This window comes from Elephantulus edwardii, unplaced genomic scaffold (assembly GCF_000299155.1).
Source record: "Elephantulus edwardii isolate Elephantulus edwardi_28Jun2011 unplaced genomic scaffold, EleEdw1.0 scaffold00208, whole genome shotgun sequence".
NCBI classification, from domain to species: Eukaryota; Metazoa; Chordata; class Mammalia; order Macroscelidea; family Macroscelididae; genus Elephantulus; species Elephantulus edwardii.
This window is the reverse complement of record NW_006399958.1, coordinates 1,894,422-1,906,934: the sequence shown is the minus strand read 5'-3', so window position 1 is coordinate 1,906,934 and position 12,513 is coordinate 1,894,422.

Genomic DNA, 12,513 nt, shown 5'->3' with positions numbered 1-12,513 from the left:
TTTGCTTCCTTAGCTGTCAGTTGTATTAACTTTTTGTCACTGGCACTGGGTTCAGGGTCAATTCTGGAGTAAAACTCAGTGTTAAGGTTACCTATAGGAAAGGGAGCAAACCTAGAAAGAACAAACTTGTGAGTTACAAATAGAAGGGCTTTGAGGGTGTTGCTTTCAGGTTTACTGGAGTGTACTGGTTTTTGAAACCATCATCCCTTTGCATTTTGTTCCATAACATTAATTACAACCCATCCTGGCTTCACCTTCACTCATTTTAATCACTTTTCATGACCTATTTATTCATTTTCTACTCCCCTCTCTCCCTTACCCTTCCTGGGAACCACACTAGAATGATTCCGTGTGTAAACAATTCTTTGGTTTTTCTGTAATAGTTTGTTGTTTGCTGTCAAACAGGAACCCTCCAGTGGGTTTTCAGAGGCAGTAAATTGCACGGGAGGAGATTGTCCATCCTTCTCCCACGGAGCAGCTGGTGGGTTCTATGAAGTGTCTTCGGCATTGCAGCACAGCTTCTTCCCACTCGACCACCAGGGCGTCTATAAAATATTTGGCCTTTTCTTTTTTCAGCATAAAGAAAAATTTTATTTAAAAAAAATAGGAAGCGGGGAGGCAAGGGGGAAGGCTGGGCAGGGAGAAAAGTGCAAGAATGAATGAATGGAAATCCAAAATCTCTGTAAATGTTCATGAAAATTATTAAAATAAAATCTAAGAAAAAATAAAAATAGGAAGCAGTTCTACAGATGGTGGATCTATCTGGTACTTTCTCCACAGTAAGTGTATGGTATGTATTGTTTTTCTTGCTCGTTGCTAGTGAGTTGATTTTGGTTCACAGCAATCCCATACGTAACACAACAAAATGCTGCCTTGCACTGTGCCATCTCCACAATCATGAATAATGTCGCATCCATTGCTGGCACCACTGCATAGTTTGTATCTTTTCCAACCTAAGAGTTTACCTTTAAAAAAAAAAATTATTACTTTTGTGTGTGTGTGTGTGTGTGTGTGTGTGTGTGTGTACCGTCAAATCAGATCTGACTGGCACAGGAGGAGATTGTCCTTCCTTCTCCAGCAGAGCACCTGGTAGATTCGAACCGCATACCTCTGGGATTGCAGGGCAGCTCCTTGCCACTAGGCCACCAGAGCTCCCCGAGTTTACCTTTTTTTAACATCATAGAATATTCCATTGTGATCTAGAGTATATTCATTGGCAAATTTTCAGAAATAAATGGCCAGACTTTCTTTCTAGTCTTTGTTGGTCTAGAAGTTGTACTGAAGTTGTTTCACATGTGTGATCCTTTTGTTACTTGTAATTGCGGTGATGGCAATATTTGGCCTTTTGGGACTGAGTTATTTTACCCGGCAATAATGCTGTCAAGATCTATCCTGTTATGTATACAATGTTTCATGAATCCCTCATTGTTTCTGAATGTTACACAGTCCTACATTGTGTGAATGTAGCAGAGTTTCTGTCCATTTTAATAGTTCACTATCTTCTGAGTAGTGTATCTCTCTTTGTCCCTCCCTCCTACTTGTCCCTGGTACCTGCTAATAAACTTTAGTCTCCACACACCTGTTTAATCATATGAATTCCTCAGCTTCTAAACATAATTATCAAGCTTCTAAAAATAAATACATCACCTGTGGGTAATGAGTTCCTTTAATCATCGATAGGAGACCAAATGGTTAAAAATTATTCTTGGCAAGAAAGGAACTCGTGTACATTGTTGGTGGGATTGTAAAAGAACCATTCTGGAAGGCAGTTTGGCACTTCCTCAAAAAGCTGAACATAGACATTCCATATGAACCAGCTATTCCACTATTTGGAATCTACCCTGAAAAAATAAGAGCTGAGAAACAAACGGAGATTTGTACATGAACGTTTATAGCAGCATTATTCACCATCTCAAGGACGTGGAAATAGCCCACACGTCCAATCACTAAAGAATGGATTGAGAAATTGTGGCACATTCACACAACGGAATACTACACAGCAAGCAGGAGCAATGATTTTGTAAATTATGACCTAACTTGGGAGGGACTGGAGAGCATTATGCTGAGTGAACTAACTCAGTCCCATAAGGACAAATATTGTCTAAAACCATTATTGTAGAATGAGTATAAGGATCGGGGGAGGGGGGAGCAGAGGGATGAGGATATGCAGGGGGCAGGGGAGTATTAATCATGGGGTTGTACAATCTGATGGGTTGGGGAATGAGGGAAATTGGAAGAATCTGTTCTGGAAAACAATGTATTTGAATTTTGTAAAAAACTAAAATAATTAATAATAATAATAGTAATAATAAACAATGTATTTTAAAATATTATTCTGAAGCAGAGAAGAGCAAATACACAAAACAAAAATAGTCATTGCCTTTGAATCCTTATCAACACATAGAGTCCACATAGGACAGAGTAGAACTGCCCCCCCCCCAATTTTCCAAGGTTTTAATCTGCGTAAGAAACAGACTTGTTTCTGTAAAAAGCCCTGACTTCTCAAGGAAGCTCCGGTGGCCTAGTGGCAAGAAGCTGTACTGCAATCCCAGAGATACATGGTTTGAATCCACCAAATGCTCTGCTTGAGAAAGAGGGACAATCTCCTCCTGTACCAGTCAGATCCCATTTGACGGTATACACACAAAAAAGAATAAAAAATAAAATTAAAAAAAAAAAAGCCCTGACCTCTCAGCCAGTACTTCTGATGGGAAATTGGAATACAGGAAATGGTCCAACCAGAATAGAAGGAATGAGAATGACAACACACACATTGTTAAAGAAAATAGAACCAAAGTGACCAGGTAACACGCATAACAGGCACTCGATGAGAACCTAATTGGCTGTATAAGTTTTTACCTTAAATAGAAGAAAATATTATTTAAACAATGATACTGGACACTCAAACTTATAGAGCTGAAACTTAATGTATTATCTCAGTTTTGTGGGGCTTTTTTTTTGGGGGGGGAAGGCTATCTCCCAAGTTTTGCCTTTGCCAGGCCACTTTTCTATTGCTTCTTTGAGTGAAAAATATTTTAAATTCCCTCCTCCCACACGTGGCAGTGCTGTGGTCAAAGAATCCAGATGGTAACTGAAAGATGGATGGTTGGAACTGACCAGTAGCTCTGCAGGACCATGAACCTGTCTGCTCCGGTAAAAAATTACAGCCTTGGAAAAACCTATGGAGTCATTCAACTCTTAGCGTCCCTACAAGGCCCCTGTAAATTGAAATCTATTAATGGCAGTGGGCTGGGTTTGGTGTAGGGTTTCTTGGCCAGATTTCTACTTATGACAACTTTTGCAGGTTTTCCTATGATAAAATATATAGTCCTTAACTCAGAGGGCCATTAAGAGGATTAACCGAACTGTTTTGTGAAAAGCTTTTGTAGCAAAGTCTAGCACAGAATGAACGCTTGTAAGTGGTAGCCGTCAACATTATTATTTTGTGCTCATCACTGATATGATTTTTTTCTATTTTATTTTACTATTTGTGTGTGTGTGTGTACCGTCAAATCAGATCTAACTGGTACAGTGATATGATTTTTATGATGCTATGTCTCCAAGGATCCAGCGTCAGGATCAGCCATCGTGGGTGACAGCTGGGAATCTGAGAGAGTGGGAGGCAGCCGCCCAAATCCATCAAGATTTCCACCACCATGGAGTCTATTCCCACCCAGCGACCTTGCAGGAGAGCATAGACCTGGACTACAGGGGTCTTCATTTTCATTGCATGCTACGTGCAGAATGAATTTTCTTCTGGGAAAGAGAAAAGCAAAACCTCATTGCTGTAAAGTTGCCCATTCATCTCTGACTTTTTATGGAAGGTGACCAGAAAATCATAGAGACGTACCTTTGAAGGACCCCCGAACCGCTGGTCCTGTTCTGTCCCGAGTGGATGGCGAAGACCCAAGACTCCAAGACACCGGCTTGATGCAACAGCAAGAGATAAGAGGTTTATTGCGGAGCTCCGGGCTGACCCTTATCTCTGGCAAGAGATAGAGGAGCCGACCACGAGCAGACAAAGTTGGGTTTTTTTATACACTTTAGGGGGATACAACTGAGTATCAGCTTCTCATTGGGTGATGAAAGCACAGTTTGAATTCATTGGCTCAGTGTTCACTCAGGGTTTACACAGCATTTTTGCACGTAGCACTTGCGGCAGTCACGTAGCACATGTAGCAGTTAGATAGATCTTTAACTATATGGTGGTGTCACAAATTCTTAAGTATACAATGAGTTCAAACTCTAGGGCAGTGGAAAAGAACAAGATACATTGGTTATCAGTCGGGAAACAAAGGCACATGGGTTATCAGTTGAGAAACAATCTCTGCTTGTTTGCTCTGCCCTTCTGCTAGCTATTCTTGAACTACTGTTGCCCTGGATACCTGGGTGTGGGGCCTTAAAAATTCCTGAGTTTAACTTAGCTGAGAACTATAGAAACCTGAGTTTAATTCAGCTGAGAACTATAGGGACTATTTTAATTTCAATCTTTTCACCTTCACTTGTATCTAAAGGCGAGGGGAAACAATTCTGCAGAAGAAGTGTATGAAGATTGTTAGATATAAAAAAAGAGCATGAGGGCCTGAAGGAGAGAAACAAAGAAAGAAAGGAACTGGTCCCAAGAAACGAACAGGCCTTTATTGCGCAGTCTGAGAGGCACGCCAAGTGACCTGGCTGCATGGCATGGGGACAGGATCAAAACGGCACGTGGGCATTTTGGGGGCGTTTCCTTTTTAAAGGGGTACTGGGGAGTACTAAGATGGTACTTCTCAGAATTTGGGTGCTGATTAAATTAGGTTTTAGCTATTTGTAATCAAGCTCAGACTCTGTTTTCCATTGTCTGGTCTGGTCTTTGATATGACCACGTTATCAGGTTTCTCAGGAAGTGGTCAAGCTTGGGGGTGGTGAGGCAACTGCCGTAGTCTTCCCTCAAAGGTTGTTGCTGTGACATGCTGTGAGTAGCAACTGACACACAGCTGACCCTTCAGTGGGTTTGCAGAGGCTGTAAATGATACAAGAAGAGTCTTTCTCCCATGGGGCAGTTGGTGGGTTCAAACCATCCCCTTTTGAATTGGTAACACAACCCTTTACCACTTTGACCACCAAAATTCCCTTCCAAAGATTGAAAAGGGCAAAACCAAACCAAACCTTTACCAGGGACCCTACGCCTGACTGTTGTGACTGAAGATTTATATGCCACCAAATATGCTGTTGAACCTCTCAGGTCTCTCTTTGTAAATGGAAAAAAACGACTCTGGAGTAAAACCCGCCATCAGGAGTCCAACTCCCTAGGACAGAGTAGAACCGCCCCATAGGGTTTCTGAGCCTGTAAGCTGTGAGGGAAGGAGGCGGCCTCGTCCTTCACTTTCTGACGTCTTGAGGGTTTAGACCTTTGGGCACCACCAAGGCTCCTGGCTGCCAACAACACTTCCTTCATCCAGGAAAATCGGTCTGGGAGTTTGTCATTGTCTCTCCCTCCCTCCTTTTTCTCCTAGGTTTATACAGTGACTTCCTGTCTGTGCCTAGGGGTATTTCAATAACAATGGAAGCCTCTGTAGGTAGGAATTTGGAGAGCTGGTGGAGGAGAGGTAGAGAAGGTAAGGTTGAGAGGGGGCTTGTCTCTCTCTCTCTCTCTCTCTCACACACACACACACACACACACACACACACACACACACACACGAGTATAGGTGTCTAGTCTAAAGAATAACAATATTTCTTTGTATTCTTCCATCCCAGGGACAGCATAAAGTCCTTCTATTCTCTTTTCAAAGGTCACAGTTGGAGAAACATCTGTCTCTAACTTGCTGTCATTGGATTGGAGATGACTCACTTCCCAGCAGCCTTCCACTGGGTTTCAAGAAGTTCAACATTTTGTGGGTGTTAGAAAGAAAAAGAGGGGAGGGAGAGGAAGAGGAAGAAGGAAAGGGAGAGGGAGAGAGAGAACTGATCCCAAGAAACAACCAGGCCTTTATTGCATGGTCTGAGAGGGAGGCCAAGTGCTCAGGAGCAAAGAAAGTCAAAATGGCCCACAGGTCGTCAAGGGTGGCCTCTTTTTATAGCGATTTTAGGGAGGACTAGGGAAGATGGTATTTTTCTTGACATTTGGTTAATTGACTCCGGTCTGGGCCCTTTGTAATCAAGGATCCATTGTCTGGTCTGGCCTTTGATCTGGCCGCCTTAGATGTTATCAGGTTTCTCAAGGAGTGATCAGGCCTGAGGCAACTGCTACATTCTTCCTCTAGTGGGCCGTTCTTACTCAGGTTTGTGCTTGACGTCACTGACTCCATGACTATCCTCTCACCTGCCTGAAACACTGATTATATTGCGTTGGGGACAGTTTTCATTACATACGTCAGAAATGAGGCACTTGGGGTTCAGTGCTGTTTCCAGCCTTCGATTGGGTAAGGTCTGATCTTAGCTCCTTCATCTCTCCTTTGCTTTTTAATGCCCTAATATGAATTCCATGTTCTTTGCAATCACTTGTTATGCATCAAAGAGCTGGACAATGACTAGGGAGGATAGAAGGAGAATTGATGCCTTTGAGCTGTGGTGCTGGAGAAGAGTATTGAATGTACCCTGGACTGCCAAGAAAACAAACAGATTCATCTTGGAGAGGGTTAAACAAGGTTACTCTTTGGAGGCAAGGATTCTGGGGCTTCGTCTGACATACTTTGGACATGTTGTAAGGAGAGACCAGTCATTGGAGAAGGACATCATGCTTGGGAGGGTGGAGGGACAGCGCAGGAGGGGAAGACCCTCTATGAGGTGGATTGATTCAGTGACTGGGATAATCGGGATGGGTGTGTCAGAGGCAATGCGATTGGCACAGGATAGAGCAGGGTTTAGGGCTGTTGTACATAGGGTCGCTATGAGTCGCAAACGACTCCACGGCACATCACAACAACAATATGAATTCCATCTGGTTTTAGCTATTTTGCTTGACCTTGGCCCTTAATATAAGTTTTTGCTTTCCTTATCCTGTTGGTAACCTCCCTAACCTTCTTTCCTCCCTGACCATACCCCTTTTCACTAATTTTTACCTTAACATCCCAACACGTGCACTCTGTCACCTAAGAAATTGAAAACTAACTCACTGCTGTTGAGTCAGACATAGCTGACCCTCCAGCAGGTTGTCAGAGGCCCAAGAGAAAATGGTTCCTCTTTCTTCCAAGGAGCAGCTGCCAGGCTCAAACTGCCTACCTTTAGGTTGGCAGTGCAACTCCTTACCCGCTAGGCCACCAGAACTCCCTTTAACAGAGCACCACCAGATCCCCTTTAATAGAATAAGCAGTATGCAAACATGACTTTTATAGGCACTGGGAAATCAAAATATTCACGTAACTTGCTTTAGGACATTATTCACTTTAAAGTGGTGGTCTGCAACTGAGCCCACTCTGAGATCTGCCTGGACCACGAGTTGGGAGAGTGTTTAAAAGATAAAAGGATTGTCTCCGTTCTGGAGGCTCTAAGTCCAAATTAAGGTATCACTCCTGTTGATTTGATTGGAAGGCTCTGCTGGGAAAATGACATCATTGCTCTTTCTTAGACCAGCAGTCCGCAACTTTCTCCGTGTTATAAGGAGGGAAGCTAGTAACCACTTCAGCTACAAAAAGCCAAGAAAAGTACTTTATTTAGCACACGGTACCAACAGAGAAACACAGATGGGTACAGAAATAGCAGAACTGTTTCTCCCAGGACTCAAACAAACGGCTACATCCTTTTGGATTAAGATTGTTCACAAATTTTTATTGCAATAATCTTATAAAGTATATTGTTTTAATTCCGAATCAACCTGATGGCAATAGATTAAATAATGTGTTGTTGGTGTTAAGTGTCATCGAGTTGTAGGCGACTCATAGAGACCCTATGAATGAAAGTCCTTGACACTTGCGTGACTTTCATCCTTGCTCCAGGTTCATAGGTTTCCCAAGGCAATCTATTTCAGAAGTGGATGCCACTCCTGCTTCCAAGCTTGTTTTAATCGGGGAGCTCCACCAAACACTGTCCACCGTGGGTGACCATTGTCGCATTTGACATGCCAGTGTCACGGTGTTCAGCTTCACAGCGACCACAAGTTACCTCTTTATGACAAGTGGACACACCAGGGCTATACAACCTAGAAGAATGTTTGACGAAAAACAATTTAAGACAGGCCTTAGGAGAATGTGTACTTTAAAAAAAAAAGATTGAGAGAAGCAAACAGGTTGTGGAAAGATTGAGAGTCAATTAACTCAGGTCAAGATTTTTGAAGAATTGTACATTTGAGTTGAGTTTTGAAGGATGATGTCATGGTCATCCCATAAAAGCAGGGTAGATTCTTAGTCTAAAATTTGGCAAAAGTGCTGAATATCCTTGGACTGTCAAAAAGAACAAACAAATCTGGCTCTTACTGTATGACCACCCAACTCCGTTCTATAGAGCACTCAGGAGAAAGAGTGATATTTCATGCAATATACTGAGCCGCCAAGTGTTGGCATTTGGCTTTGATTTTTTTCTTTTTCCCTGGTGGATAAATAAATAAAATGTGATATATACACCCAGTGGTAGTCTTTGTGAATTTCCAGTCATAAAGAAAAGTGAAGTCCTAATGCACGCTACCAGATGGATGAACCTTGAAGTCTAACCCAAAGACCATGCATCCCCAGAAGTTCAAGTCCCCCAACAGCTCCACAGAAGAGACGTAGACAGGCTCATTCTGTTGTGATTTACAGCTCAGAAACCCAAAGGGGAGTCGCTATGAGTCAGAACCCACTCAACGGCGATGAGAACAAAATAACATAAGAAGAGCAGTGATGGGGTCACGTACCGAGGCTGCGCTCCTTGAAACAGTGGGTGCATTTGCTGTTTCCAATGAATCAACTCCAACTCGTGGATCCTTTTTTTTTTTTTTACGTGTGTACCGTCAAATCGGATCTGACTGGTACAGGAGGCGATTGTTCCTCCTTCTTCAGCAGAGCATCTGGTGGATTTGAACCGTGCACCTCTGGGATTGCAGTGCAGTTTCCTACCACTAGGCCACCAGAGCTCGCCTCGTGGATCCTTTTTGTGTATACCTCATTTATTACCTTGTTCTGTGGTGCCACCTGTAAGGAACCCTTATTACCTTGTTCTGTGGTGCCACCTGTAAGGAACCCTGGAGGTACAGAGATTAAGTGCTTGGCTGTTAACAGAAAGGTTAGTGACTCAAATGCAACAGCCATTCCAATGGAGAATTACGTGGTCATCTTCTTCCAAGATTATGACTTTGCAAGCCCTGTGGGACAGTGGTACTCTCTCCTGTAGGGTCATAATGAATTGGAATCCACTTGGTGACCATGGGTTGGGTTTGGCTGTCATCTTTTTATAACGCTGCTATCAGTCAGATCTGATTTGACGGTACACACAAAAAAATAATGACATTTTAAAAAATTTAAGAAAAAAAAAGATTTACAGCCTCACTCATCTTCTGGGACAGTTCTACTCTGCCTTATAGATTCGCATGTTGTGTGCCATCTAGTCTGAACCGATTCAAGCATAAGTGACCCTCCAGCAGGTTTCGGAGGCTGTAAATCACACAGGAAGAGATTGTTCATCTTTCTCCTGTGAAACAGCTGGTGGTTTGACAGTGGAACTCCTCACCATCAAACCACCAGAGTTCCCTGACGGGTACCTAGGAGTCAGAATTAACTCTGAAGGCCATGGGCACAGGCAAAGGGTAATAGATTAAATTGTATTTTTAGCACTTACTGATAGCTTAACAAAATGAGGCCAATTAACACCTCCTCCCTCCACCCCCACTAAAGCAGCTCAATAGAAATAAAAATAGGGCCTTTAAGGGTGGAATTCATTATACTACACATTATATAAGCTATTTAGAGAATGGATAATTATTTCCACAGGCCAATTAGGCCAATTAGTCCATCTCTCTCACATGCACACACACACACATGCATACACACGTGCTCACATATATACACACATTTTGAAGATCCTTCGTGCCTTCTGATTTTAACTTTGGAAAAGCATGCTATCATCCTGGTCTCTTGTGGTTGATTGTGAAAGAGCATCAACAAGATAGATTGGCCCGGTAACTGTAACAATGGATCTCATTGGTGGCGAGCATATCAGAGATGGTTCAGAGCTACCAGAGAGTGGCTACGACTTGTCCATAGAGTCACTACAAGTCATAGGCGACTCAATGGAACCAAACAACAATGCTGTGGTTGATAGTGTTGAGAAGTCTCCATTCCTCAGTGTTACGATTCACATTATAGACCTGTCTATTGTTTGGCTGCAAGCTGCTTCCCTGGGGGTGGATTCCATTCCGGCCTTGAAGGGTATCTTAGGGCCACAGCTTGAAGAATTCCTCTAGCCTCAATCAGGCGACTATGTCTGGGTTGTTGGGTTTTTTGGTTTTATTTTTTATTTCAATTTTGTTCTGCAGTTGGCTTTCCCTCTCTATCCAGAACTTTTTATTATGAATGGTGGCCAAGAACCATCTCGTTTTTCTGGTCTGTGGTTCACAAGGTCCATTAGTATTTTGGGCTAATTGCTTCCTTGAATCTCTGATTCCCTTCACTCTTCTTTCCTCTGGACAAGTAGGCATATTCCAAAATATGGAAAGAACAAATAACACCTGTGATAGATTATTGCAACCTTAATTGCCATAGTTCCACCCATTAAGGCAATAATATAAAATATTATGAAAATTAAATCTCTCCCTACAAACAGCAGTTTAGCTCCCACCAGCAGTCACGTCCACCTGCAAATTTTTCAAGATTCTCAGGCCATTAGAGCCAAAAGCTTGATGCTGAACATTTAACTAAAAAGTTGTTTGTTTAAGCCCAGACTTGTAGTAAGGAGTTTCACTGCCAACTCAAAGGCAAGCAGTACAAATCCACAGCTGGTTGGTGTGAGAAAGATGGGCGATCGCCTCCAATGAGACTTCCAACCTCTGAAAACCCACTGGAGGGTTAGCTATGAGTTTGTTTCACATTGATGGCACATAACAACAACAACAATGACAACTTGAAAGAAAAATCTGCCTATCTCTGCTTTAGTAGGTTTATGGTCAAGAAATCCCGAAGAAACACAGTTCTACTTCTCTAACACATGGAGTCACCGTAAGTTGGAATTCCTTGATGGCAGTGAATTTGTCTGGATTTTAGTTTGTTTGGTCCCTGGTCCAACCAAGAGTTACACTAGCAATGTCAATTACTCTCATAAAATGTCTATGAATGATTGTGTGAAAAATCTAGCATAATTTGTAATTCTTCAGTCAAAGGAAATTTTTTTAATATAGAAAAAAAAACCCTTCACCAATTCCACAATTTCTACACGTCCAATTCAGTGGCATTGATCATATTCCATCACCATTAATATAAACTCATCTCTTAAGGGTACAAATTATTAAGTGCCTGACTGCTAGCTGTAAAGTTTGATAGTTCAAACTCTTAGGAGACACCTTGGAAGGTAAACCTGACAAACTGCTTCTGAGATATCTTAAAATGTTATGGAGTACCAGCCCCATCACTCTGAGACCTTTTCTTAACAGAACCCAAATTGTTCCATGACACCATCCTTTAGCTAATAACAGATTGGCTCATAAAATATATATCATCACTCATGAGTACAGTGCTCCTTTTAAAAGCCATATAAATATATGACCAAACAGTCAACATTTACTCTAAGGTAAGATGAGAAGGCATGGAAACAGGGAAACTAGGTTACTAGAAACAGAACAACCAGAATAGAAATAGTGAGAAAGTCTGACACACTATAAAATATAACCAGGATCACTGAACAAATCATGTAGAAACTATTAAATGAGAACTTAATTTATCAAAACCACAGTACTTTTTTAAAAAAAATTAAACCTTATAGAGCAGTCCTACTTCTGCACACATGCAGTCACCATGGGTCAGAATAAACTTCATGACAACACATAACAACATTAATGCAGTGATATCAACAACAAATACTCCTCCCTTTCTCCCTCCCTACCACCTCTGGTAACTACCAATAATCATTGTTCTACCTATTTGCTGAAAGATTCTTGGTGGTACAGTGGTTAAGTGTTTGAATTCTAATAGAAAGGTTGGTAGTTCAATTCTACCAGCCACTCTTTGCGAGAAAGGTGTGGTAGTCTGTTTCTGTTACTATTTACAATCTTGGAAATGCTATAGGCAGTTTTTTGCTATGTCCCACAGGATTGCTATGCGACAGAACTTCATCTAAGTGAGATCATATGGTGTTAGTCCTCTTAGCACTGACTTTTTTAACTCAGCATAGTGTTTTCTAGGTTCATTCAGGGTATGACTAAGTCTGTTCTTTTTTTAATTATTATTATTATTTTAAGTCTGTTCTTGACATTATACTACCGACAGCATTTAAACCTTGCCTCCCCTTCTTATCCATTTCCCTCACATCTGAGCAAACTGAAAAGAAAGTCTGTGATGGCTGAGGATAGGTTTGTGAGGAAAAAGCTAGAGGTCATTTTTTAGTCCTCCAGGAGACTGTTGAATTTACAAG